General features: G+C 41.3%; 1 long non-coding RNA gene across 2 annotated transcripts in view; it reads left to right on the top strand.

Moving 5' to 3' along the window:
- The first annotated feature begins 4,693 nt into the window (after positions 1 to 4,693).
- The window catches only part of LOC129146080 (uncharacterized), a 46,332-nt gene continuing 24,472 nt past the window's right edge, over positions 4,694 to 26,553 (top strand). For both annotated transcript variants that reach the window (XR_008552489.1, XR_008552488.1), the window contains exons 1-2: positions 4,694 to 4,904; positions 21,200 to 21,250. This is a non-coding gene — a long non-coding RNA (uncharacterized LOC129146080). The remainder of the gene's footprint in view (positions 4,905 to 21,199; positions 21,251 to 26,553) is intronic.

The following is a 26,553-nucleotide window of genomic DNA, read 5'->3' on the forward strand; positions in this document are numbered from 1 at the left end:
CTGGTGAATCCTCTCACCCCATGCATCTCTGCCTATACCCCAGTTCTTGTATGCATAAATAAATAAAAATAAAAAGAGTTCTGCATTCACCCTTATTAGCAGACTGAGCTCACATGCTCACACCTGAACCCAGAACTATAGCATGAGCAATGAAATGTGCTAATTAGTGTGAGTCAGTCAAGGCTAATTAGTGTGAGCCAGTCTTCTCTTTGAGATAGAATTGACATACATCACTGGTAAGTTTAAGGTATACAACATAATGACGACTTACATAGATCATGAAATGATAACCATAATAAGTTTAATTAGCATTCATCATCTCATATAGATACAAAAAGAAAAAATATTCTTGTGATGAGAATGCTTAGGATCTATTCTCTTAACAGTTTTCATATGCACATATATGAAAGCTGTTAAGAACATATATATGTTGGGCCTCCCCTGGTGGCGCAGCGGTTGAGTGCTGGACTGCAAAGCTGCCCGCAGCCTCTGCAGCACTGGTTTGATCCCTGGCCGCCACCGAGGGTCCCACATGGGGCGCAGACCTCTCCTGCCACGCCCTCTGCTCCCCTCAGCAGTGTATTTCGTCAGTCTGCCTGTTCTGTTCCCCGCTCTGGCTCTGGTGAATCCTCTCACCCTCCCGTGCTTCTGACTGTACCCAGTGCTTGTATAAATAAATAAATAAATAAATCTTTAAAAAAAAAAGAACATATATATGTAGGGCCTCCCCAGTGGCGCAGCGGGTTGAGCACAGCGCTGTGAGTGCAGCGCTGTGAAGCTGTCTGCAGCCTCTGCAACGACAGTTTGATTTCCGGCCAGCCAGGAAGAGTCCCACATGGCACGCAGACCTCTCCTGTCTCGCCCACTGCTCCCCTCAGGAGTGTACTTCGGTCCTTCTGACTGTTCTGCTCCCTGCTCTGTCTCTGGTGAATTCTCTAACCCTCCCATGCCTCTGGCCTGTACCCAGTGCTTGTATAAATAAATAAATCTTAAAAAAAAAAAGAACATATATATGTATATGTACATATAAACACAGGGGTATTAATTTTAATCATTATGTTCTATATCACGTCCCCATCCCTTATGTATCTTACAACTGGAAATTTGTACCATCTGATCACCTTCCTCCAAATCTGGATCTTTTTCCTATGAGTTTCTTTTTTTAATTAAAGATTTATTTTTATGTATTTATGCATACAAGAACTTGGATGCAGGCCAGAGGTGGGAGGGGGGTGAGAGGATTCACCAGAGACAGAGTAGGGAGCAAAACAGGTGTATCCACTGAAATACACAGCTGAGGGGAGCAGTGGGTGAGACAGGAGAGGTCTGCTTCATCATGTGGGTCACCTCCCTGGGGATCAAACTCATGCTGCAGTGACTGGCAATAGCTTGATAGCACTGAGACTTTAACCCCTGTACCACCAGGGAGGTCCCTGAGTTTGCTTTAGATTCCACACAAAAGTGAGATCCTATGGTATTTTTCTCTCTCTGACCTATTTTACTTAACATAATGCCCTCAAGGTCCATCCATGTTGATGCAGACACCAGCAAATGTTGCAATTTTCATGGCTGAGTAATACTCCATTGCCTAAACACACACCTTTTTTAGCCATTCATTTCCCCTTGGACACAGGTTGTTTCCATGTCCTGGCTATTGTAAAAAATGCTGCTATAAACATGAGGGTGCGGATGTCTTTTCTAGCTAGTTACAGAATAAATATATCCTTTGGCTAGATTCCCAGAAGTGGGATTACTGAATCATCTGGTAGTTCTATTTTTAATTTTCTGAGGCTCCTCCATACTGTTTTCCATGGTTGCTCTGCCAGTTTATGTTCTACCAACAGTGCACAAGGGTTTCCTTTTCTCCAGATCCCTGCCAGCATTTGTTATCTCTTGTCTTTTTGATGACAGCCGTTCTAACAGGCAGGAGGCGATGTCTCATTGTGGTTTTGATTTGCTTTTCCTTGCTGAATGGTGATGGTGAGCATCTTTTCAGGTACTTGTTGAAGACTCACCATTAAGACTGGGCTGGGGGGCCTCCCTGTGGTGCAGGTGGTTGAGCGCTGTGCTGTGAAGCTGCCTGCAGCCTCTGCAGCCCCAGTTCGATCCCCAGCCGCCGGCAAGGGTCCCACATGTCACGCAGACCTCTCCTGCCACGCCCGCTGCTCCCCTCAGCAGTGTACTTCGTCAGTCTGCCTATTCTGCTCCCTGCTCTGGCTCTGGTGAATCCTCTCACCATCCCGTGCTTCTGACTGTACCCAGTGCTTGTATAAATAAACAAACAAATAAATAAATGAATCTTTAAAAAAAAAAAAAGACTGGGCTGTGGTCCACTTCCCCAAAGTACATGGGATCTACAACAGGGGAGATGTTTAGATGTCACTAAATTCTACGGATTTTACCTTCTTATCATATGTCCAGTTCCCTCTGTTCAAGCCTCTTCATTTCTCACCCATGCTCTCTTTCAGTTGCTCCCTGCCTGGTTTCTCTGCCACTCCCCTCTCCTTGCTGTGAAGTTCCTTTGTACATCTCTCAAAATGATCTTCCTACCCAAGAGATCTGCTTCAGTTACCTCCTTGCTTACAATCCAGATGACTCTCCGTGGGTCACAGAATAAACTCTAAACTCCTTGGTAAATCATATGTGTCTTTCATGATCTTTGTATTCATTTGCTAGGCGGCCATTACAGAATAGCGCTCACAGCCTGTGTAGCTTAAACAACAGAAACTTCCTCACGGTTCTGGGTGCTGAAAGTCCAAGATCATTGTGCTAGCAGGGCTGATTTTTCCTGTAATTTCTCTTCTTGGTTTATAGCTGGCCGCCCTCTTGCTATGTTCTCATGTGTGGTCTCTCCCTTTTTGCTTATACAGACACCCGTCTGATTGGAGTAAAGATACCCCTCCCCCATCTCCCACCCCCGCCATTCTGAATTCATTTAAACCTTAATTGCTTTTTTATGGACATTATTTCCAAATGCAGTCACATTGGGGGTTAAAACTTTGACATATGATTGGGGGAGTGAGGGTAGGAAGGGAAACTTTCAGTCCATAATAATCTGGTTTGCACTTTCACTCTCTGAGATTTCCTCATTGTTACCCTACGATACAATTTCCTAGGAGCAAAGATGGACTACAAATATCTGGCTGAAACAAACACACACCAACATTCCTACTTCCTGCTTCAAATCTCACGAAACTACACATTCCATCTCTTTGTGGGCATTTTGTAAGTACACACAACACCCAGAATGCCAGAAATATACACGCACCTGTAAGCTGGAAGACAGTTGGGATCAGGTTGATAGAAACATTGGAGCAAGGGAAAACAGCTTAAAGCTGGAGAGACAAAAACTACTCCCAAGGAAACTAGATCAGTTCAGGGATAGTCTAAGGTACCTGGAGCAGGAAGAGGAGCTGGGGCAGGAGAGGGAAGACCAGTATTCGTGAGAGCCAGGTCAGGGAGTATTTCCATGGCACAGCATAACCTTGGGAGAATTTTGGAAAGATTAACATGGCTCCTGCACAGGATGGTGGGAATTTGTGAAGCATTCCATAATTTTTTATAGTATCACCCCACGGATTACATCACGAAAAAGGGACATGTATTTGTACAATGGAGAGAGCTGGTGGTGACCATCATATGGACGTGACTAGCCCTGGCATGGTAATGATGAGATAACTTGGGCTGTTTGCCTGTAGCTGTCAAGCAGTATGATGTGCCCTGGGTCCCCCAGAAAGTACTTTTTTAAAAAAAAAAATTATTTATTTATGCATGCAAGGGTACAGGCCAGAGGTGTGTGTGTGGGGTGGGGGGGTGAGAGGATTCAGAACAGGCAGACTGACTGAAGTACACTGCTGAGGGGAGCAGCAGGCGAGACAGGAAAGGTCTGTTGCGCCATGTGGGTAGCTCCCTGGCCGGGGATCAAACTCGTGCTGCAGTAGCTTTGGATAGCTTCATAGTACTGAGATTTAACCCCTTGCGCCACCAGGGAGGCCACCCAGAAAGTATTCTTACCAAATATTTAACCTGAATCCAATCAAACCTCCACCCTTAACTTTATAGGAAATACAAGGAGGAGTGGGGAATTTGAGAAAATGTTAAATGACACCAAGAGGACACAAGTCGATAAAATTAGAATATGAAGAGGTTAGTAGTCTTAAAACAGGACTACTAATAAAATATTATCTCAGGGAATCCAGTGCATGACTCTAAGACATATTTATGAGCTCAGAAAGACATTGAATTGTTTTTAGCCTCAGTTATCCAAAAGGCTCCCTAAGAATCTTTTTAAAAAATATTTGTTTATTTATGCATACTAGAGCTGAGATGTAGGCCAGAGGTGCATGGGGTGTGTGTGTGAGAGGATTCACCAGAGACAGAATGGGGAACAGAACAGGTAGATCTACGGAAATACACTGCTGAGAGAAGCAGCAGGCAAGACGGGAGAGGCCTGCTGTGCCAAGTTGATTAGTTCCCTGGTTGGGGATTGAACTCATGCTACATTGGCTGCAGATTGCTTCATAGTGCTGAGATTTAACCCTTTGCACACTAGGGAGGCCCTTCCCTAATAATCTTAAGGGCCTGCCTCATACAATAGCTCCTCTCAGCTGGACAGTAGTGCTTCTACGACTCATAGGATGTGATCCTACAACTTCACAGGGAACCCAAGATTCTGAAAGGCCTGATCCTGATGTCATAATGGTGTAGGAGTATGGAGGAATCTTAGAAAATGGTGTGTGCCTTTTGCACATGAGAGAAAGGCTATTAATCTGTGGCCACAGGGCAGGCTAGGGCAGTTTTTAAGATATAGCTTCAAATTCTTTGAATCTGGGTGGACTTTGTGATTACTTGAACAGAACAAGATGAAGGTGATGCAATCTGGTATCTATCGCTTATTATAAAAGGTAAGGCAGCTTCTGTCCTGTTCACCAAAACACTCATTCTCAGAGCCACGAGCCAGGATATAAATAATGTGACCGCCCTGAGGTCACTGTGCTAGAGACAAGGTCTGGTAGACACCCCCGGCTGAGCCCAGACTTCCTGCCATCCAAACCAGGGTGTCGGACATGAAAGCGAGGCCATCTTGAACCCTCCAAATAGTCCAGCCGCTAAGTGAATACCACAATGAATGGCATGTGAAACAGAAGAATTGCTTGCCTGAACCCTGCCTGAATTTGTGATCCACAAAAATTGTGAAATATCATTGTTTTTAAGTCAGTAAAGTTTTAGAATATTTAACAACTTTTTTAAATAGACAACCAGGAGAGAATTGGGCTCTTCAATGGTGTAGCCTCTATAAAGAGAACATAGTTTGTGATGAAGTAATTGTATTTCTAGAATTTTTTCTATAAGACCCTGTCAATGTCATTGGGTGGAGGTGCGGGCAGAGATGGTGGGTCTGTTAAAGGACTGCAGCAACCAAATGCAGTAAGTCAGCCTTGATCAGCTTTTGGTTCAACAATCTAGATGGTGAGTACTTTGGGGACAACCAGAGAGACTTGAACACAGACTACTAAATGATATTTTTAGAAAATTATTGTTACTTTTGCTAGATATAATCATGGTATTGTGGTTATATAGAAAAATGTTTTTATTACTGGGAGATAATTCCTGAAGTAATTATGGATCAAGTGTCACTATGATTGCAACTATATGAGGGTCAGCAAAACCATCTCTCTTACACCTCCCGCATTATAGCAAAAGGTTAACAGTGCTTGATTCTAGGTACTAGGTATATGAATGTTCATTATACAATTCTTTCAACTTTTCTGCATGAGAAAGTGTTATAATAAAAAAAATGAGAAAAAAAAAGATGAGGGAAGTTAGCTTATGAAATCGTTTCCAACTTCATTAGTCATCAAGGAAATGCAAATTAAAACCAAAATGCAATACCACCCACTAGAATAACTAAAACGAAAAGGAATGAAAAGTGTTGGCAAGGTTGTGTAGCAAGTGGAACTCCTTTGGAGACCATTGATGGAAGTGTAAAATGTGCAATCACTTTGGAAAACTGTTGGCAGTATCTACATATATACCTACCCCATGCCAACACATACCTTCCCCAGGACTCAGCAGTTCCAATTCCAAAAGAAAGCCATAAACACGTGCTTCCAAAGACACGAACATGCCACGCTATTGATAATGGCCTCACACTGAAAACTACTCAAACAAATATACATCAAACATCAACAGGAGAATGAATAATACATATAAAAACTGTTAGGAGAGTAGATCTTTTACTTCACAGCTCAGATGTTCTCAGTAGAGAACATGCCACTTTCTCAACAGCTAGATTCAGTTGATTTCCTTTTCTGACCTATACAGTAAAGATAGCAGCCACTTTAGACATTTATACTGATACTGTATTACAATGAAATTATTTGAACTCCCCTGCAAGGCTACAAGCTCCTTGAATACAGGAGATTTATTCATTGGCTTATACCAGTGTTTGGTGACATTTGAGATACATATAGTATCTCAACTATAGCTCCCTGGATATCCATAAAGAAATGCTTACCGAGCCATACCTTATTTTAAAAATACAGCCAAGAGAACTGGATTGAATAAAAAATAGCGATAATATAGTCCTATTTTTAGAAAGTCACCTTTTAGTGTTATTTTTGTTTGTTTGTTTTTAAAGATTTATCCATTTTTAGAGAAGAATTGGGTACAGGCCAGAGATGCTGGGGTTGAGAGAATTCACCAGAGACAGAGTGGGGAACAGAACAGGCAGACTGGCTGAATACACTGCCGAGGGGAGCAGCAGTCGAGACAGGAGAGGTCTGCCCCTCCATGTGGGTTTCTCCCCCTGGCCGGCTGGGAATCGAACTCATGTAGCAGTGGCTGCGGATTGCTTCACAGGTTGTGTCCCAACCCCCGTACCACCAAAGAGGCCCTTAGTTTTTTTTAAAAAAAGATTTATTTATTTATGCACACAAGAACAGGGCCACAGGCCAGAGGTGCAGGGGGTGAGAGGATTCACCAGAGATAGAGTGGGGAACAGAACAGGTGGATTGACTGAAATACACTGCTGAGGGGAGCAGCAGGCGAGTCAGGAGAGGTCTGCTGCGCCACGTGGGTTGCTCCCTGGCTGGGGATCGAACTCATGCTGCAGAGGCTGCAGTTAGCTTCAGAGATTGCGTCTTAACCCCTTGCACCATCACGGAGACCCCACCTTTTAGTTTTTTAAACTTGATTTCATCTTAAGCAAAGTTTAAACTCTACAATTCAGCAACTGTAACAAAAGATATTCCTGTTTAATCTCTCATATTGGCAAGGATTTTTAAAATTTGAGAAGATTCCATATTGGATAAAACTGTAAAATGGTGTAGCCTCTTTAGAGGACAATTCAGTTACTATCAAAATATAAAGAGAACATAGTTTGTGATGCAGTAATTGTATTTCTAGAATTTTTTCTATAAGACCCTGCACAAGGATGCAAAGATAGGTGAAAGGACATTTACTAAAGCATTGCTCCTAGTTGCTAAATAAATAAAGGTGCTTTTATTATGGAGCGCTACAAAGCCATGAAAAAGAATGAGGTAGATTAATAGTACTGACCCAAATGGATAGCCAACTTACATTCTTTCTCTGTAATTGTTCATAATTTTATTGATTAGGCTTTTAGGATGTAAACCAGAGGTACACTTTTGAAAATATCAATTTAAATTTGTATTTACTCAGCACTAATTTAATAATATATTAGGTAAAATTAGTGATACAAGCCAAATGATGCAGGAACCAAATCCAAGTGCATAATGCATTTTGCAGCATCAAAGGAATTTGTCAAAGAAATTCTTCGAAGAAAACCAGTGATTGTGTGTATGGAACATCTGAAGCTAAACAAATTGCAGAATCTCTTGATTTTGACACCAGTGTTTCCATAAAATGAAGATCTTCAAATGAAAATCTCATGACCAGAAAATTATCAGTGGAAAAAAAAAAAAAAAAACCAACCCTGAAATGAGGGAGGGAGGGAGGGAGGAAGAGGAAGACATACAGCTTGGAAAGTAAGAAATAAAACTGCTTATTTGCAGAAAAAATAGTGATAATACCAAATGCTGGTGAGAATACAAAGAAACTGTACTGCTGGTGGGAATGTCAAATGGTAAAATTTCTTAAAGTTTTTAATTTCTTACAAAATTAAACATACAATTACCATATGAACCAGCAATTCTATTCTTGGGAATTTATCCAAAGAAAATAAAAATTTGGGTCTCCCTGGTGGCGCGAGGGTTAAGTCTCAGTGTTATCAAGCTATCGCCAGCCACTGAGGCATGAGTTTGATCCCTGACCAGGGAGCTAACCCACATGGTGCAGCAGACCTCTCCTGCCTCAGCTGCTGCTCCCCTCAGCAGTGTATTTCAGTCTGTCTCTGGTGAATCCTCTCACCGCACCTCTCCCCTCCACCACACCTCTGGCCTATACCCCAATTTTTTACAAAAACAAAAAACTGTCTAGAGCTACATACACGTAAAGTGTACAAGTCAAGGTGGGGAAAGCTGAACGAGGTGGATGGAGTATATCAATGTCAATATTCTGGTGATGACATTGTAGGACAGTTCTGCAGGAGGTTTTCATTGAGGGGAACTGGGTTAAGAGTACTGGAACCCTCTGCATTACTTCCCATCATTGCATTATCTAAAAAGGTTTAATTTTTAAAAAGCAGGAAGTAGCATGCTACCATTTTTGTTAGAGTGGAGATTATCTCATTGTGGATATGCTTGTATTTGAGGGTAGTATTTCTAGAAAGATATTAATAAAAATAGTCATAAAAGCTGTTTCCTCTAGGAAGAAAGAGGGGCTGAGGGTGAAGGGTGGTAGGAGACTGATTTATCACTGTGTGGTTTTTGTACAGTTTGACATTTTAAACCTGCACATATATTGTGTTTACATTAAAAGCTCAAAGAAATTTAAAATAAAGTAAGTGTGTATATATGTACATATATATCTAAAAGTGTACATATACTTTTTTTCCTTGCAAACAAAGACAAGTGCTTTCAAACTAACAGTTTTGTACCACAAAGAGGCTAAATTCCTTTTAATGAGGGAAATCTGGCCTTTCCCTGGAAGGAGGGTGAATGGATCCCCAGGGCAATGCCAGCAGCATGCACCCCCCGCCCACCCCAGGAAACCACCTGTCTCTCTTACTTGTGGGTGTGGACAGGTGTCACTGCACTCCATGAAGCGCAAGAAGCACCTGTTGTTAACATACTGCTGCCGGCTGTGTAGACAGCTCCGTGATTCTGCTTCAAGCCTCCCTGGCTCAGCCCCAGGGGAGGATTTTAGCTTCTGAAATATCATTACAGTAATTTAAAACTTAAAATCAATCATTAGTCCCTGTCACGTAGGTGTTCTTATGTATTAACATGTTGAGTTGGAGGGTGAGCTGAAGGTAAAGAAGGCCTACGCTTTCAGTGGGACCAGAACACCCCCTGACAGTCTGATCCTTGGAAAGGAGCTACTGATGGCTGTTCAAGCTGTGGAAATGGACCCAGCTCCTTTACTCATTTCCTCAGGATCAGTGTCACATGGTTATTGCTGAGTTCATGAACTTCCTAATAGTTGAGCACGTTTACCTCATCTTGGCTGGTGAAACTTTTTTTTTTTATTATTTTATTTTATATAATTCTTACATTTTTTTTTTTTTTGCACAATGTATGCATTTTCATTTTGGTTACATTCCCCATACAATTGCACCCCGAAACTTTTTAGCAGATAGATTTTATTTAACCAAAATGGAAAAAAAATTAACTGCAGTCCATTGAAATACACTAAAAAAAATCCTGCAGCCTACACGACATCTCCACTATTAGACAAAAAGCAGTATCGCATGGTTAAATTTTTAAATGTGAGGTTTAGAGTACAAAAAGTATGGTTCGATTCCACAAACACATCCAGTACTTGTTGTAAAAATTCTGTTTCCCTCCCCCATCTCCAGCCCCAAACCCAATACATTTCAGACCTGAAAGATGTTCAAATCTGTTAGCACTAAACAGTTGGGGAACCAATGCAAATAGAACATTACACCTCCCCAAAACCTACTGTTCCTGTTCTTATCACACAACGAGCGACATTCCAGACCATGAAAAACAACAGCCTGTTGACTACACTGACAGTAATACCAGAAACTATATCGAATGCCATGTAACTGAGCATTCCATGTCTTGCAAGTGATGCAGTATAAAAATTTGCATCACTTTGGCAGCTAGCATGTTTAAAAAATAATGCTGAAAAACACAAAGGAAGACATAGAGCTTAGATTTACTGAAAATGCATGATTTTCAGAAAGTTTCTTGTGAACAGAAAACCCTCTTGCATGTGTGGAAATGTGAGCTCCGATGCACTTTGGTTTCTACAAATGAGGCCAGGAACCTTGTGGGGTGTCTGTGAGAAGTGACCCTCAGTGTCCCCTTGGGGCACAGATTCTGTCCTACCCACTGGGCACCCTCTGGCAGACCTCTGAGTCTCACCTTTCTGTTGGTCCTTAGAGGCTGCATGGGAAGTTGCCACCTTCCCTAGAACACTAAAGTCATGCTCTCTAGGTGGTGATGCCCTTGCCTGCTTGTGCTGATGTCTGGCTTTTGGAGTGTCAGCTGGACCCATGACTAGGGTGACTGACTGTCCCAGTTTGTCCATGATCGAGGGGTGTCTTGGGACATGGGACTTTGAGTGTTAACAGACTCAATCCCAGATTAAACACTTAAGCATAAGCCCTGAAGCTATAAATTTCCCGGAAGAGAAGAGAAAATCTCCATGACATTGTTCTTGGCAATGACTTCATGGGTATGACATAAAAACATGCAACACAAACCAAAATAGACAAGTAGGACAACATTAAACTAAAAAGCTTCTTCATGACAAGCAGAACAATCAACAAAATGAACCTCTGGGATGGCAGAAAATATTTGCAAACCATAAATCCGATGGGGTGTACAAGGAACTCATGCAACTCAATAGCAAACCCCCCCCCCTAAAAACCTTATTTTAAATGGGCAAAGTATTTGAATAGATGTTTCTCCAAAGAAGAAAAACATATGGACAAGTGGAACATGAAAAAGGTTTCAACATCACTAATCATCAGGGAAATACAAGTGAGACATCACCTCATACCTGTTAGGATAACTATGGTCAAAAATATATACATAACAAAAGTTGGTAGGGATGTGGAGAAACTGAGAATGCAAAATGACACAGGCACTATGGAATGCAGTAAGGAGATTGCTCCAAAAATTTCAAAATAGAACTACCATATGATTCTGCAATCCCACCCCTGAATATAGATCCCCAAATACTGAAATCAGGATCTCAAAGAGATAAGCTATACCCCCTATTTACTGCAGCATGATTTTCACTAGTGAGAATACAGAAACAAGTCAAATGATCATGACAGATGATTGGGGAAATTATATATATAAAATGGAATAGTATTTCCTTCTTGAAAAGGAAAAGAAATCCCACCATTAGTGATAACACAGAGGAACCTGGAAGGTAGGCTAAGTGAAACAAGCCACAGAGTAACAAATGCTGCGTGATTGCTCGTATATGAGACATCTAAAATAGTCAAACCTATTAAAGCAGTAAACAGAATGGTGATTGCTGGGGATGGGGATACAGGGAGTTGTTCAGTGGGTATAAAGTCAGTTACACAAGATGAATCAGGGTTAGCTATCTACTGTATGATGTAGAGTCTGTAATTAACAGTATGGCATTTGCTATGTCATGAGATATTTCTGGTTGCCGCTATGGCCTGAGTTCGATCCCCGGCCAGGGAGCTGACCCACATGGCACAGCAGACCTCTCCTGTCTCGCCCGCTGCTCCCCTCAGCAGTGTATTTCAGTGGATCTGCCTGTTCTGTTCTCCGCTCTGTCTCTAGTGAATCCTCTCACTCCCTGCACCTCTGGTCTACACCCCAGTACTTCTACACAAAAATAAATAAAACAATAAATAAATACAAAGACAGAGATGATGGAGGACATGAGTTGTTTTTGTTCAGAATCTCCCCACTATAGATTTGTCCTTCAGAAACCATGCTTCTCTACTCTCAGTCCACATGGTTCCTATGTGTTTGACCTGGTTTTGGGGGGGGTGGGGGTCACAAAACTCAGCTGGCCCATCAGAATATAGACACCCCCCTCCATGCTCAACAGTGATCAGGTAAAGAGATGGGTACATGACCGGACCGGTAGCCTGCTCTTCCAGTGGGGGACACTGCAAAGGTGACTCTGAACTGCCGGTCATCTGCTGGGGCTGTCTGCTCTGGGGGCCTGCAGAGACAGGTGAGCTGAGAGGTGGGGGAATGAGGCTGTGTTCTCTTTAAGATGTTGGATCTAGCTCTACCACAGCCACCCCTTTCAATTTTCAGGGACTAGAGCTGGTATATTCTAATTTTCACTGAAGTCATGTGAAGTTGGGTTTCTGTCACTTAATCCTGAAAGAGAGTGGTTTCGATAAGACCTCTGTCATAGTCTTAGCAAAGCCTAGGAAAGACTCTGGTGGTGACATGGAGTGTTTATGTATATGTATAGGCACATAAGCATATACACAGATATATACCCAGACAGACGAATATGCACATATTCAAATATGCATTTATCAATGTTATATGCATAAACGGTATTCATGTAGATGGCATCCTTAAGCAAATATGGATATGTAATCTCCATTCTATTTGGAGTTTGCTTTATTATTTTTTCCAACAGGAGATCCACACTCCTTGCCCCATTCTAGCAACCTCATTCCCTGTTGGCCTCCTCCCAATAGCCTCTCCTCTCCTGAGTCACATTCATTATTGGCTTCAGCCTTTTGTGCCTGCAGTTCCCATTGTACCAACGCTTACTTGCTGGTCCCTAAAAACAGTGCTGGTTCCTGCTTACTGAGCCCCTCCTAGGTGCCATACACCTGACACGCCTGGCCTCATTTGGTTTGCATAACAACTCTCTGTGCTATTATTTTTCTCATTTTACAAAATAGGGATTTACTCATGATCGCACAGCTCATAGAGGTCTATCTAGGATTCAAATTCAAGTTGGCTGGGTTTCATTGCCTGTGCTCTCAACTACTATACCACACCGCCATTTATTTCTTTTTTTTTAGAAAGATAAATTATGCAACCAGGAAAAAAATTTTATGGAATCAAATCAATACATTTCTGAGTCATTTCTTTTTCCCTACGGAAGCTTAGAGATGAAGAAAGCTGCAAGTTTTCTGTGTCTATGGATGGACTTTTATAGTTCAAGACATTTTTCTAATCAAAAACTGGTTCACGAAGTTTCCAGAAAAGGATATATAACTTCCATAGCTCTGGGCTGGCCTGCCAGCTATACACGCAAGCTTTTAAATCACCGTTTGACAACGCGTAAGTGATGCTTAGTAATGTATGGTGCCACGTGGCTGTGTGTCAGCATTTCTGAGTCACGGCTGAACCTCTAACAGTCAAGTGACATCTGCTCTAAGGGTCTGACTCGCTTATGTAAGCTTCATTAACTTGACAGGGTCTAAGTTTCTAAAACTGAAGTGGGCTCTCCCAACTTTGATTTTTTTTTTTAATCTCTTTATATAACAATAATCTGAGTTCAAAATTATCCCTATAGTTTCATGTGATGTCATTTTCATCCTTGCTGTTAACTGCTCTCCTTTCATCTGAGTGTAATTTTTAAGTGTAACTGATGCTGGCTGCACCCACTTTTTGCTCCATACTCACTTTGCATCCCTGCAGCCAGGTTCTGTGTCACTGACCTTACCTGTGACGTCCTGGGTCCGTGGGCCTTTTCAGCTCTTGCCTGACTGACTTCTTGGCAGCACGCTCTCTGCCACTCCATGCTGCTTGATATTTTCTCTCTTCTGATATTTCAGGAGTGCATTCTCCTTGGTACTTTCCTTACCCTTATAGTCTCTGTTGCTGGTTATATTTTTCCCAATCCCTCTCTTTCCATGGAGATCTTCCATCCTTACACTCCTTGCCCTTTCTATTCAAAACACCATCTTCCATGCATCTCTCCTCTATCCCACTGACTTGGGGATCTAACTAACCTGAATGAATCTTTGGGTTCCCAGTGCCTGTCTCAGCAAGGTGTGGCGTTCAAAGAAACACCCCAGTGACCAAAGGTCACTAAAGATACTTCCAATGTAGGTACTTCTACATCTTTTTAAAAAAGATTTATTTATTTATGCATACAAGAACTGGGGTACAGGCTGGAAGTGTGGGGGGACAGAGACAGAGTGGGGAACAGAACAGGCGGAATGACTGAAATACACTGCTGAGGGGAGCAGCGGGTGAGACAGGAGAGGTCTGCTGTGCATGTGGGTTGCTCCCTGGCCAGGGATTGAACTCTTGCTGCAATGGCTACGGTTAGCTTCATAGATTGTGTCTTAACCCCTTGCGCCACCAGGGAGGCAGGGTACTTCTACATCTTAAAGAACATCAAAAAAGTCTTATTCTTAATCCCAGACACTGCTTCCCCAAATCCTCTTTCCCTATTATGTAGGCATTTAAAAATAAGGTAAATTTATATGCATTGGCCTTGAAAGGGAAAATGATTAGCATACTCATAAGTTTAAAAAAAGCAAGTTGTAGACAAAAATGTATACCACAGTTCCATGAATGTTTTTTAAAAATGTATATGTAAGTCAATGTAAGGAAAAGCTCAGGATGAAATGCTTAAAACTATTGTTAGTCTGTGGTAGATTCGGGACAAGAGGCAACTTTACCTAAGCTTCAGGGTGGAGAAAAGGAAGAAAATTAGAGGCATGGATAGTTTTTACACACACACACACACACACACACACACACACACACACACAGGTATTATGAATCATTTTAACTTTTTGTGTTATTCAGTAGTTTCCCCAGCCACTTTCCCCCACTCTCAGAGAAACAAGAAGCTTCCCCACTAAAATCGGAACCAGGTCCCCTAAAACTGCTCCTGTGAGCATCAGAATGAAATCCTAGCTAGGGGAATAAGACAAGCAAATAAAAGGCAAAGCCACTGGGAAGGAAGGAACAAAACTGTCTCTGTCTGCAGGTGACCTCTTTGTCTTTGCAGAAAATCTAAAGGAATCTAAAAGGAACTGGAACTAATAAGTGATTATCACAAGGTTTTAGGATACAAAGCAAATATGTAACAATCAATTGCTTTCCTCTATACCAGCAATGACTAAGCAGACTCCAGAACTGGAAATACAATACTGCTTATGTTAGCACTTCCCAAAATGAAATACTTAGGATATGTCATTTCCATAGTTCTAGATAAATATGGAAAAATTATACAAGAGAAAAATTACAAAATTCCGATGAAAAAAATCAAAGAAAACCTAACTAAATGGATATTCTGTGTTCATGGACAGGAAGACTCGGTATTATTAAGATGTCAGCTATTCCCAACTTGATTTATAGATTCAGTGCAATCCCAATCAAAATCCCAGCAAGTTGGTTGAGAGGCAAAATTAAAGCTTCATGCTCTTTTAACCAACTAATCCTTTGAATATTTTCACATTGAAAATTAAAATGTTTTGGGCCTCCCTGGTGGTGCAGCGGTTGAGCGCTGGGTTGCGAAGCTGCCCGCAGCCTCTGCAGCACTGGTTTGATCCCTGGCTGCTCCCTGGCCCCCGGAGGAGGGTCCCGCATGGTGCGCAGACCTCTCCTGCTGCCCGCTGCTCCCCTCAGCAGTGTACCTTGGTCCTTCTGCCTGCTCTGCTACCCGCTCTGGCTCTGATGAATTCTCTCGCCCTCCCGCGCTTCTGACTGTACCCAGTGTTTGTATAAATAAATAAATAAACAAATAAATAAATAAATCTTTTAAATAAATAAATAAATAAATAAATCTTTAAAAAAAAAGAAAAGAAAGAAAATTAAAATGTTTTCTGTCTTTTATCTAGGCAGAGAGATAACTTTATATTTCAGAATGTATTGTTTTGATTAGGGAAAATCCCTATCAGATATTTTTTCCCTAGAAAAAAAATTCTTAAATAAAACCGTTTTCAAGAGGAAAAAACAACAACAAAATCCCAGCAAGTTATTTTGCAGATCCGACAAACTGATTCTGAAGTTTGTCTGGAGAGGCCAAAGACTAGGAACTCAGGACAGTGAATGCAATAATGAAGGAGAGGAAAGAAACCAGAAGATTAACATTGCCTGATTTCAAAGCCTTTAAAGTTACAGTAATCCAGCCATTTCCAAAACTTGGAAGCAACCAAAATGTCCTTCAGCAGGTGACTAGCTAACCTGTGGTACATCCAGACAAGAGAATATTATTCAACACTGAAAATTGCTGTGAAGTCGTGAAAAGATATGGAGAAAAGTTAAGTGCATATTCTTTTTTTTTTAAGATTTATTTATGTATGCATACAAGAACTGGGATGTAGAGGTTGGGGGGTGAGAGGAGTCACCAGAGACAGAGTGGGGAACAGAACAGGCAGACTGACTGAAATACACTGCTGAGGGGAGCAGTGGGCGAGACAGGAGAGGTCTGCTGCGCCATGTGGGTAGCTCCCCGGCTGGGGATTGAACTTTGCTGCAGAGGCTGCAGATAGCTTCAAAGCACTGTGCTTAACTCTTTGCATCACTTGGGAGGCCCAAGTGCATATTCTAAGTGAAAAAAAGTCATCTGAAAATTTTGGCTGCAGATTATCTCCTGGGAGATCCAACTGTGAAATACAAGGGGTACAAGATTAGGCACAAAAGCTGAAAAGATGCATGGCAAGAGGGCATGGCACTGATGGTTCTGAATAAAGAGAAGCAAATCTGGTGGAGAAAGGTGCAGAGTGCATTGCAGTGTGGATGATTGGGAGCTGTGGGCGAGCCCTGAGCAAGGGCACTGAACGTCAGGATGAAGGAAGAACCACAGCAGCCTTCCCACCACAAACAACATTGATCTTGGCTATTTCTGTGAGGTCCTGCAGGGGGCCTGGGAGAGAACAGTCTTCCCTGCTGCCCATGCTGACATTGTATGTCCCTGATTGTTTACCGGCATCTTTGTCCTTCCAAAATTTGCCTAATGCCTGTGCTCTACATTGCCACGTGGGTGAATTTTCACAAGGATATAGAGGCTCCCAGAAGCATCCCCCCCCAAGTGAAGTCAGTTTCCATTCCAAAGCCCATGTGGTTGGCTCTGCCAGTGGCATTCTAATGTCTAATGTCCAGTGTCTACTGCCTTCATGGATAAGGCAATGAATAAAGATAGCTGTCAACCCGTCTCTTTCCAGGTGATGCATTGCAGGCTGTGAATTCAGCATCCTGACTTTGTAGAAATCATATGTTTCTCCCTTTGCAGAAACCTCAACTCTTCATTAATCTTCATAGTGACTGTACCAGATGGTATCCCCAGCCCTGTGTGTATGCAACCAGCTCGGTTTCAACTTGGTGACAGTGGTAATAGGAGAGGATTAGGACAGAAAACACTAGATCGTAATTATGGTGGTTGAATATTGGACTATTCAGTCATTGTTTGGTCTGCTCTGAGTCTCTTCCCACCCTTGTCTGAAACTAGTTTCTCTGCCTGCTCCAGCTATGTGGTTTGGATGAACGTTGGCCATGGCAGATTCCACACACTGGATTAGAGTTAACAGGTTTGGGGACAGGTGTCTGATCTCTCTTCTTTGCTGGCAGCCTGGGAAAATCACATGCCCCATCCTGCTTTGTTTGATTGGTTCACACATGGGCATATCAAAAGCCTGTCCAAACAGCTCTTCCTAGGCTTATCAACCTGGGATCAAGTAAGAGGGATGTTTATGTTTGCAGATCATTCACTCTCACACAACTACAAATGAGGTGAACCCTCTAATTCATTTGATTGTGGTAAAATACACATAACACACAATTTACCACCGTAACCATTTTGAGTGTACAGTTCAGTCGTGTTAAGTGTATTCACACTGTTGTGTAACTAACCTCCAGATCGTTTTTCTTCTTGCAGAACGGAAACTCTGTACCCACTAAACACCAGCTTCCATTGTCCCCTCCTCTTAACCCCTGGCAACTGCTACTCTACTTTCTGCCTCTATGAATTTGATTCCTCCAGGGACCTTGTATAAGTGGAATCATACCAACTCTATAGAGTTTTGGAGTTGTCATTTCTACAAAAATAATGGTGTAAAGAAAAGGAGCTTTGCTGAACTGAAATTGCTTACAGCTCACAGACACTCTAAACATGTTGAAGTCTGATTATTATTTAACCAGTGTAGGAGCATCAGCTCATACTTGGTAAATTTGGACTTTCCCAAGTGAGCCTCAGTAGACAGCTTCTTCATCAATCTTCAGTGATTACGCCAGATGGTATCCCAACTTGTGTCTCATAACCAACGGAGTTTCAACTGGCTGACAGTTTCTGCTTCAGTGACTGACCCTGTACACCAGTGGTCTTCCACCAGGGACAATCTGTCCCTCTGGGGACATCTGGTAATGTCAGGGGACATTTTGGATGTCACAGCTGGGGGTCAGGTGCTCCCAGTGTCTGGTGGGAAGAGGCCAGGATGCTGTCAAACATCCTAGAATGCACAGAGCAACCTCACAATAAACCCCACAGGTCTACAATATTGGAATTGAGAAACTCTGATCTACACCATGGTGGCCTTTCCCTGGTCCATACTGACCCACTTTTCAGTTGAGGAATCACTGCTGACATAAATTGAGAAGTGCTCCCTTCCCTGAAAGGGAAGGGAGGTGATTGAGGGAGGTTCTACAGTGTCAGTCTGCTACCAATAAAATTACTTCTGAACAGTAAGTTATATCTAAAAAAAGAATCTTTTCCCTACTTAGTAATTCCAAAACCTGACCTTCCATGATGCTTTTATAACCCCTCCCAACCTCTTACTTTACACTTTTTGGCATTTTACAGTGGAAACCATAAGTGGCAGTAGTATTCCAGCTTTTTGGAGAGGTGATGGAAATTCCTAGCTCTCAGGCAGTCTGGAAAATGAATAGAATCCACAAATTTCTTTCTTTGGAGCAAATATGTCTACATTAGTAGCACCAGGTAGCAATTAATCTGAAACATACTGGGACCCAGATAATTCTTTCCATTTGGCAGCCACATCTGTCCTTTGATAGAAATCCTTGAAATCCCAAAAGAGGACATGAAACCAGACACTTTAGACATGATTTAAAAGTGCTAAGTTAGAAGTAATTAAGACCAGTCCCAGGACCTATGAATGAGTCTGGGTTTAAATTAGATGCTTCATGAGGTACCTCACTTTCTCCCCCAAGGCTGCTCGGTACCCAATGCCAGGTTACTGAGTGAGTGCCTGGTCAGTTAGGTTTCTTGCTACTGTTAGGTTTTCTTGGTGAGATTCAGAAGACCCAACCCAAATTGGCTTAAACAAAATGGTAATGTGTTGCCATAGCTAAGCAGCTTCAGGAGAGCTGGATTAGGGAGGAGCAGCTTTAGGGCGCAGTTGGCTGTTAACAGCAATAGGGAGTTGAGGCTGACCATCAAAATAGCAAATGACCGCTACTAGTGTAACACACACACACACCCCTCAATGATAAAACAAAAGAAACCCTTGGCCCAGCCCACTGTTTAGCATTTGAGCTTAAAAAAGCTTAAATATATTTTATTTATTTATACATAGAAGAACTGGGGTGCAGGCTAGAGTTGCAAGGGGTGAGAGGACTCACCAGATACAGAGTGGGATGCAGAAGAGGCAGTTGTACTGAAATACACTGCGGAGGGGATCAGCGGGCAAGACAAGAGAGGTCTGCTCTGCTATGTGGGTCAGCTCCCTGGCCGGGGATCAATCTCGTGCTGAAGTGGCTAGCAATAGTCTGATAGTGCTGAGACTTAACCCCTGCACCACCAGGGAGGCCCAGCATTTAAAACTTCTCAAGTATGCTAATTATCTTCTCCTTGGCTCTCCTAAGTGATATTCCTGTGACTCCCTCTTTTGGGGAAGGAAACAAAAGTCCCCAGAGGCTTGTCCGATGTTCTGGGTCACTCTGGGGCAGTGTCCTGACTAGGAATTCCTAAAATTGCTTTAACTCATCCTGAGAACCGAAGGGCTCTGTTTACAGATCGTTATAAGGGATTTTTTTTTAAATTAAAATTTGTGGTAACATTGGCTAAGTTTCTACTTCAGGTAGTGCGCGGATAGGCTGCCTAATGCCTTGTGTGCTCTCTTGATGCACCGAGAGTGCCTTAGGAAATCACCGTGTTTCCAGAGTCTGGGCTGGGAGAGTATGGTGCAGAGGGAAGTGACACATGCTGGACTTTCAGATTGTCTGTGAAATCTGAAACATGTGGGTAAATCATAGAAAGCATGAAAGTCTTTCAAGAGCTGAATAAGCGCTGCCCTCTGCAGAGAAACGGGCCTGGACTCCGTGAGCATCCAGGTTTGGGGACATGAACAGCCACGGGGAGATCATCCTGGCAGGAGCTGTTTGCCCCATACTCCTTTAGAGGTTAAAGTCTTCTGAGAGGTGCTGGGTGGATGAAGCCTTTGTGATTTGTTTGGTGGTGCTCTGAAAATTTCTTGTCTCTGTTCCTAATTTTAGAGCTAGCAGCTGTCACTGCTTTGTTCTAACAAGTCGGTAATTTTCCATTCCCCTTGCTTACTCATATTCCCTTTATATATCTAATCACTCACTCTGCAAAAACTTCTAACTTGGTCTTATCACTTTTTAACCCCAAGAAAGGATGTGTATGTCAGGTATCTTACCGTTTCACTCTTTGGTCCTTTCTGTAACTTAGTCATCACATTCCTTAAAGAGGTTTCTCTCCTCTCCTCCAGACATAAAGTATCACCTTTTATTTCACTTCTGTAAACTCTGCCTATAGAATACAAATACGCTGACAGTATTTGATAGCATTTTAGCACACCACGTTTGATAGGATATGGCTTCTAGTACTTTCTATTTTCTTAACAGGAAGGCTGCACCTTGTTTGTTTCTTGTTTAGTTTTTAGGACCCCTTGGTACTTTACTGATGATGTCATGACTTTCTTTTTTAATTAGTATTGTCTGAGATTTTGCTTCAGAGTCGTCCAGTTGGAACAAGACTGGCCCAGGAAACTGTTGGAAGTGGGTGGCGGGCACCTGGTGGGTCAGGACCCTACTCCCTCTACCTGTGCACATGCCTGAAATGTTCCATAATAAAAAGTTTAAAGTCTTTTTGCAAAAATCTTTTAATAAAGGTGATGTTGATAGTAGAAATATTGCCACCTGTAGGTGGAAAATATATTACATTTGTTTTTCTTTGTCTTGAATAGGGTACACCATCAAAAAGAGAGGAAACAATTATTACATTCTTCACTCACCTGGTGAGTAGTAACTCTAAAATATTATTATCATTTTATCAGCACTCTCCATGACTAAGAACCTTAAGGTATAACTTACATACATTTATTTTAGGACTATCTTTCTTCTACATATCAATAAAATGTGTTTGGAAAAGGTTAACATTTATTTTAATAGAAAAACTCCTGAGTTTTAAAGTTTGAAAATCCCAAATGTGAAAATGTGTTTTTGAGACTTCAAATGTTTTTGTCAACTTGAGAATGTTTAGGTTTTATGTGGGGGAGACATTTTTATGTGAGCCCACGAAAAGAAACACAAATTTGGGGGGAATGTATGAGAAACTTCTTTAAATCACATAGAATAGATGTGGGCAAATCATGGATGCCAGATATGAGTGAAAAAACAAGTACGTGGGGTTAAGCAGCATGTTCTGCACATCATCCTTGAAGTTTTGGGTAGTTCTGTTACCAGTAGAAGCACAAAGTCGCCCTCCAAGCACCCTGGGGACCTCCCTTCCTCTCCTTTATGGGCGTCTCCTTTATGGTGCTCACCGAATCCACCTTTGTTTTCTGAAGCATAAATTTTTTTTTAATTTAAATTTTATTTTTATATTCCCCATACAATTACAACCCCCTTATTTTGACCCCAATGCCTCCTTTCCCCACCCCCCATGGAGTGTCTCTGGTTCATAATTGTTTGTTGATTTTGATATTTTCTTTCTTATAGTTATTCTTTTTCCTGGTCCCTTATTTAAGTTTTCTAGATTCCTGCTATGAGTGAGACCATCCGGTATTTTTCTTTTTCTTTCTGGCTTATTTCGCTGAGCATGATCCCTTCCAGCGCCATCCATGTTGCTGCAAATTGCATGTGTTTATCTTTTTTGAATGCTGAGTAATATTCCATGGTATATATGTACCACATCTTCTTGATCCAGTCATCTATTTTTGGGCATTTGGGTTGTTTCCAAAGCTTAGCTATTGTAAATAGTGCTGCTATAAACATAGGGGTGCAGGTGCTCTTTGGAATTGATGTTTCTGTGTCCTTTGGGTAAATACCTAGGAGTGGAATTGCTGGATCCTATGGAAGCTCTATGTTTAGTAGGTCCAGAAATCTCCACACAGCTCTCCATAGTGGTTGGAACAGTTTGCACTCCCACCAACAGTGCAGAAGAGTTCCTTTTTCTCCACACCCTCGCCAACATTTGTTGTTGCTAGTTTTTTTAATATGTGCCATTCTCACTGGTGTAAGATGGTATATCTCATGGTAGGTTTTTTTTTTTTTTTAAAGGAGAATTCTTGGTTTTTTTTTGTTCATTTATTTATTTATTTATACAAGCACTGGGTACAGTCAGAAGCGCGGGAGGGTGAGAGAATTCACCAGAGCCAGAGCAGGGAGCAGAGCAGGCAGAAGGACCGAAGTACACTGCTGAGGGGAGCAGCGGGTGGCAGGAGAGGTCTGCGAGCCATGTGGGACCCTCACCCAGCGGCTGGGGAGCAGCCGGCGCTGCAGAGGCTGTGGGCAGCTTCGCAACCCAGCGCTCAACCGCTGCGCCACCGGGGAGGCCCTCTTATGGTAGTTTTGATTTGCATTTCCCTGATTACAAGTGATGTTGAACATTTTTTCATATTCCTGTTGGCCATTTGCATTTCCTCTTCAGAGAAGTTTCTTTTTAGCTCTTCTGCCCATTTTTTGACTGGATTATTTTCTTTGTTTTTGTTGAGTCTCATCAGCTCTTTGTAGATTTTTGTGATCAGTCCTTTATCATTAGTGTTGTGTGCAAAAATGTTCTCCCAGTCGGTGGGCTTTCTCTTTGTTTTTGTTATTGTCTCTTTTGCTGTGTAGAAGCTCTTTAATTTGATGTAGTCCCAGCTGTTTATCTTTGCCTTCACTATCACTGCTTTGGGTGATGTGTCTGTAAAGATGTCTTTGATGTGCATATCATGTAGTGTTTCACCTATATTTCCTTTTATGTATTGTATGGTTTCAGGTCTTATGTCTAGTTCTTTAATCCATTTTGAGTTGGTTGTTGTGCATGGTGTTAGGTAGTAGTCAAGCTTCATTCTTTTGCATGTAGCGACCCAGTTTTCCCAGCACCATTTATTGAACAAACTTTCTTTGCTCCAGTGCATATTCTTTGCTCCTTTGTCAAAGATTAGTTGACCATAAATCTATGGGTTTATTTCTGGATTTTCTCTTCGATTCCATTGGTCTGTGTGTCTGTTCTTGTTCCAATACCATGCAGTTTTGATGATTATGGCTTTGTAGTATAGTTTGACATCTGGGAGTGTGATGCCTCCATTCCCTTCTTTTTTTTTTTTCAGGAGAGCTTTGGCTATTCGGGGTTTTTGGTGATTCCATATGAATTTCATCAATAATTGTTCTATTTCTTTGAAGAATGACATTGAAATTTTGATTGGAATAGCATTGAATCTGTATATTGCTTTTGGTAGGATGGCCATTTTAATAATGTTTATTCTTCCAACCCATGAGCAGGGGATGTCTTTCCATTTCTTTGTGTCTTCATCATTTTCTTTTAACAGTGTTTTATAGTTTTCTTTGTATAGGTCCTTTACCTCTTTTGTTAGATTTATTCCCAAGTATTTGATTTTTTTTGTTTCGATAATAAAAGGGATGGTTTTTTTGATTTCTTCTTCTTCTGAAGCATAAATTGTATTCTAGTCATGTATATGCATTTCAGATAAATTTATACTATTTGTTCTGTTAAATTTTCAAAAGTAACAGTCTTAGACATTCTCTTTTTTTCTTGTTTTTTTTTTTTTTAGATTTATTTATTTATGCATACAAGAATTGGGTTGCAGGCCAGAGGTGCAGGGGTGAGAGGATTCACCAGAGACAGAGCGGGGAACAGAACAGGCACATTGATTGAAATACACTGCTGAGGGGAGCAGCGGGCGAGACAGGAGAGGTCTGCTGCGCCACGTGGGCAGCCCCCTGGCCAGCTGAAGATCGAACTCGGGCTGTAGAGGCTATGGACAGCCTCAGAGTGCTGTGCTTTTTCCCCACATTTTGTCAGCAGAGCCATGCCTCACCCTTCTGCTCCTTACAAGATATTCTGAAAAGGACCGAGTTTCACCCAGTAATGAAACTGTGTTGCATTTATGCTGTGGGCCAAGTCTATTGATTGAGAGAGCTAGGACACATATTTTTACATCTTCCGGGGAAGACTGATAACTGGCTGACTCAGGTTCTCTTATTACTCATGGGGTACAATGCAAAGATAATATTCAAGCATTTTCAGTAATAGCAGCAAACTTCCTTGTTAAAACCACATTTACCAATTCAATTCTCCTGCAATTTTTTAAATGAAATAGTGACATTTCCTGCTTGAAGATTGACATAGAATTTCTAATAGTTTAGGGGTAGAGAACCATTTTGGAAAACTGCGTTACACTGTCAAATCATTAGGTTGTTCTTAAAGATGGCTCCCAGAGCACAGGCAGCAAAAGAAAAATAAATAAATTGGACTATATTACAATGAAAAACTTTTGTGTGTCAGAGGACATGATCAACAGAGTGAAAAGGTATCCTAGGAAATAGGAGAAAATGTCTGGTCAGGGGCTACTATCCAGACTATTTAAAGAACATCTGCAACTCAACTACAACAAAATAATCTCATTAAAAGTCAGCAAAAGAGCTGAACAGACATTTCTCCAAAGACCGTGTAAAGATGGCTGTTCAGCACATGAAAAGAAACTCAGTCTCACTGATCATTAGGGTTGCAAGTCAAATCCACAGAGACATTGCACTTCATACTCTGTAGGATGACAATTCTAAAACAAAAACAAAACCCAAACAACAGAAAATACCAAATGTGATTAAGGATATATGAAACAGAAACCCCTGTGTACTGCAGGTGGGAATGTAAAATGGTGTAGTCCTGATGGAGAAAAGGATAGTGGTTCCTCAAAAGATTGTACCCTGTAACCCAGGAAAGGCACTTCCAGTGTCGACCCAAAGGAAAAGCAGGAACTGGGACAGATATTTGTATACCCATGTTCAGAGCAGCGTTAGTCAAAATAGCCAAGAGGTGGAAGCCACCCAGGATGGATAAATGGACAAGCAAAACGTGTGAACATATAATGGAAATCCATTATATGCTACAACCTGGATGAATCTCAAGGACATCATGTTAAGTGAGATTAAACCAAATACAAAAAGATAAATAGTATAGCATCCCATTCCACTAATATAAGGTACCTTGAATAGTCACATATATAGAGACAAAGTATAATGGTGGTTGCTAAGAACTAGCAATTGTTTATTGATTATAAAATTTCAGTTATTGCCAGGTAAGAAAAGTTCTAGAGATGGATGGTGGTGATGGATGTACAATAATATGAGTGTATTTAATACCACTGAACTGCACATGTAAAAATCGTTTAAGTGTTTCATTCATGGAAGAATGGATAAAGAAAATGGAATATTTATTCAATCACAAAAAATGATGAAATCTTGCCATTTGCAACAATATGGATAGGCCTTGAGAGTGATATGCTAAGTGAATTAAGTCAGACAAAGAGAAGTAGCATATGAGCTCACTTACATGTGAAACCTGAAAAATAAAAATAAAGCAAGCTCGTAGATACTGAGAAAGACTGGTGGTCAGCCAGAAGCTGAGGGTCCGCTGTAAGCAAAATGGGTAAAGGTGGTTATAAGTTACAAACTTTTATCAATAGTTATAAAATCATAAGTCTTGGGTTATAAATACATACAGCATGGAGACTATAATTAATAATACTGTATTGTTTTTTTGAAAGTTGCTAAGAAAATAGATCCTGAAAGTTATCATCACAGGGAAAAGTCATTTTCTCAGTATGTGTGATACCAGATTTTAACTAGACTCATGGCGGTGATCATTTCATATTATAGAAAAATCCCAGAATCATTGTTATACCTGAAACTAATATAATGTTATATGTCATTTTACTACAATTAAAAATAAACCTAAAATATAAATTTGAATAAAATTTGTGAGTTAAAAGGGTTGGCTTGTGAAAAAAAGGAATAATTTTCAAAAGCGTTTTAAAATGTTATTTAAAATACCCCGTGAATTTTTACAAATGCTAAGACTGTTCTTTTCAGTAGTGTTTTCAAATTTCTCTGTGGGCCTGGCACTGCACCAGATACTGACCTGGATGTTGTAAGTGCATAAAGCATTAGCCTGGCCCTTGAGGGGAGAAAACCTTGGTGAGAAAATAAGACTCTGAATAGGAAAAGGCTATGTGACATTAAACTCCAAATGAGTGATAACAGATAATATGCATAGGACAGAAGAGAAATGTTCCAGGGGTCCTGGTATAGGGAA

The sequence above is a fragment of the Talpa occidentalis genome, unplaced genomic scaffold (assembly GCF_014898055.3).
Source record: "Talpa occidentalis isolate TD23 unplaced genomic scaffold, MPIMG_talOcc4v2.1 talOcc4.17, whole genome shotgun sequence".
NCBI classification, from domain to species: Eukaryota; Metazoa; Chordata; class Mammalia; order Eulipotyphla; family Talpidae; genus Talpa; species Talpa occidentalis.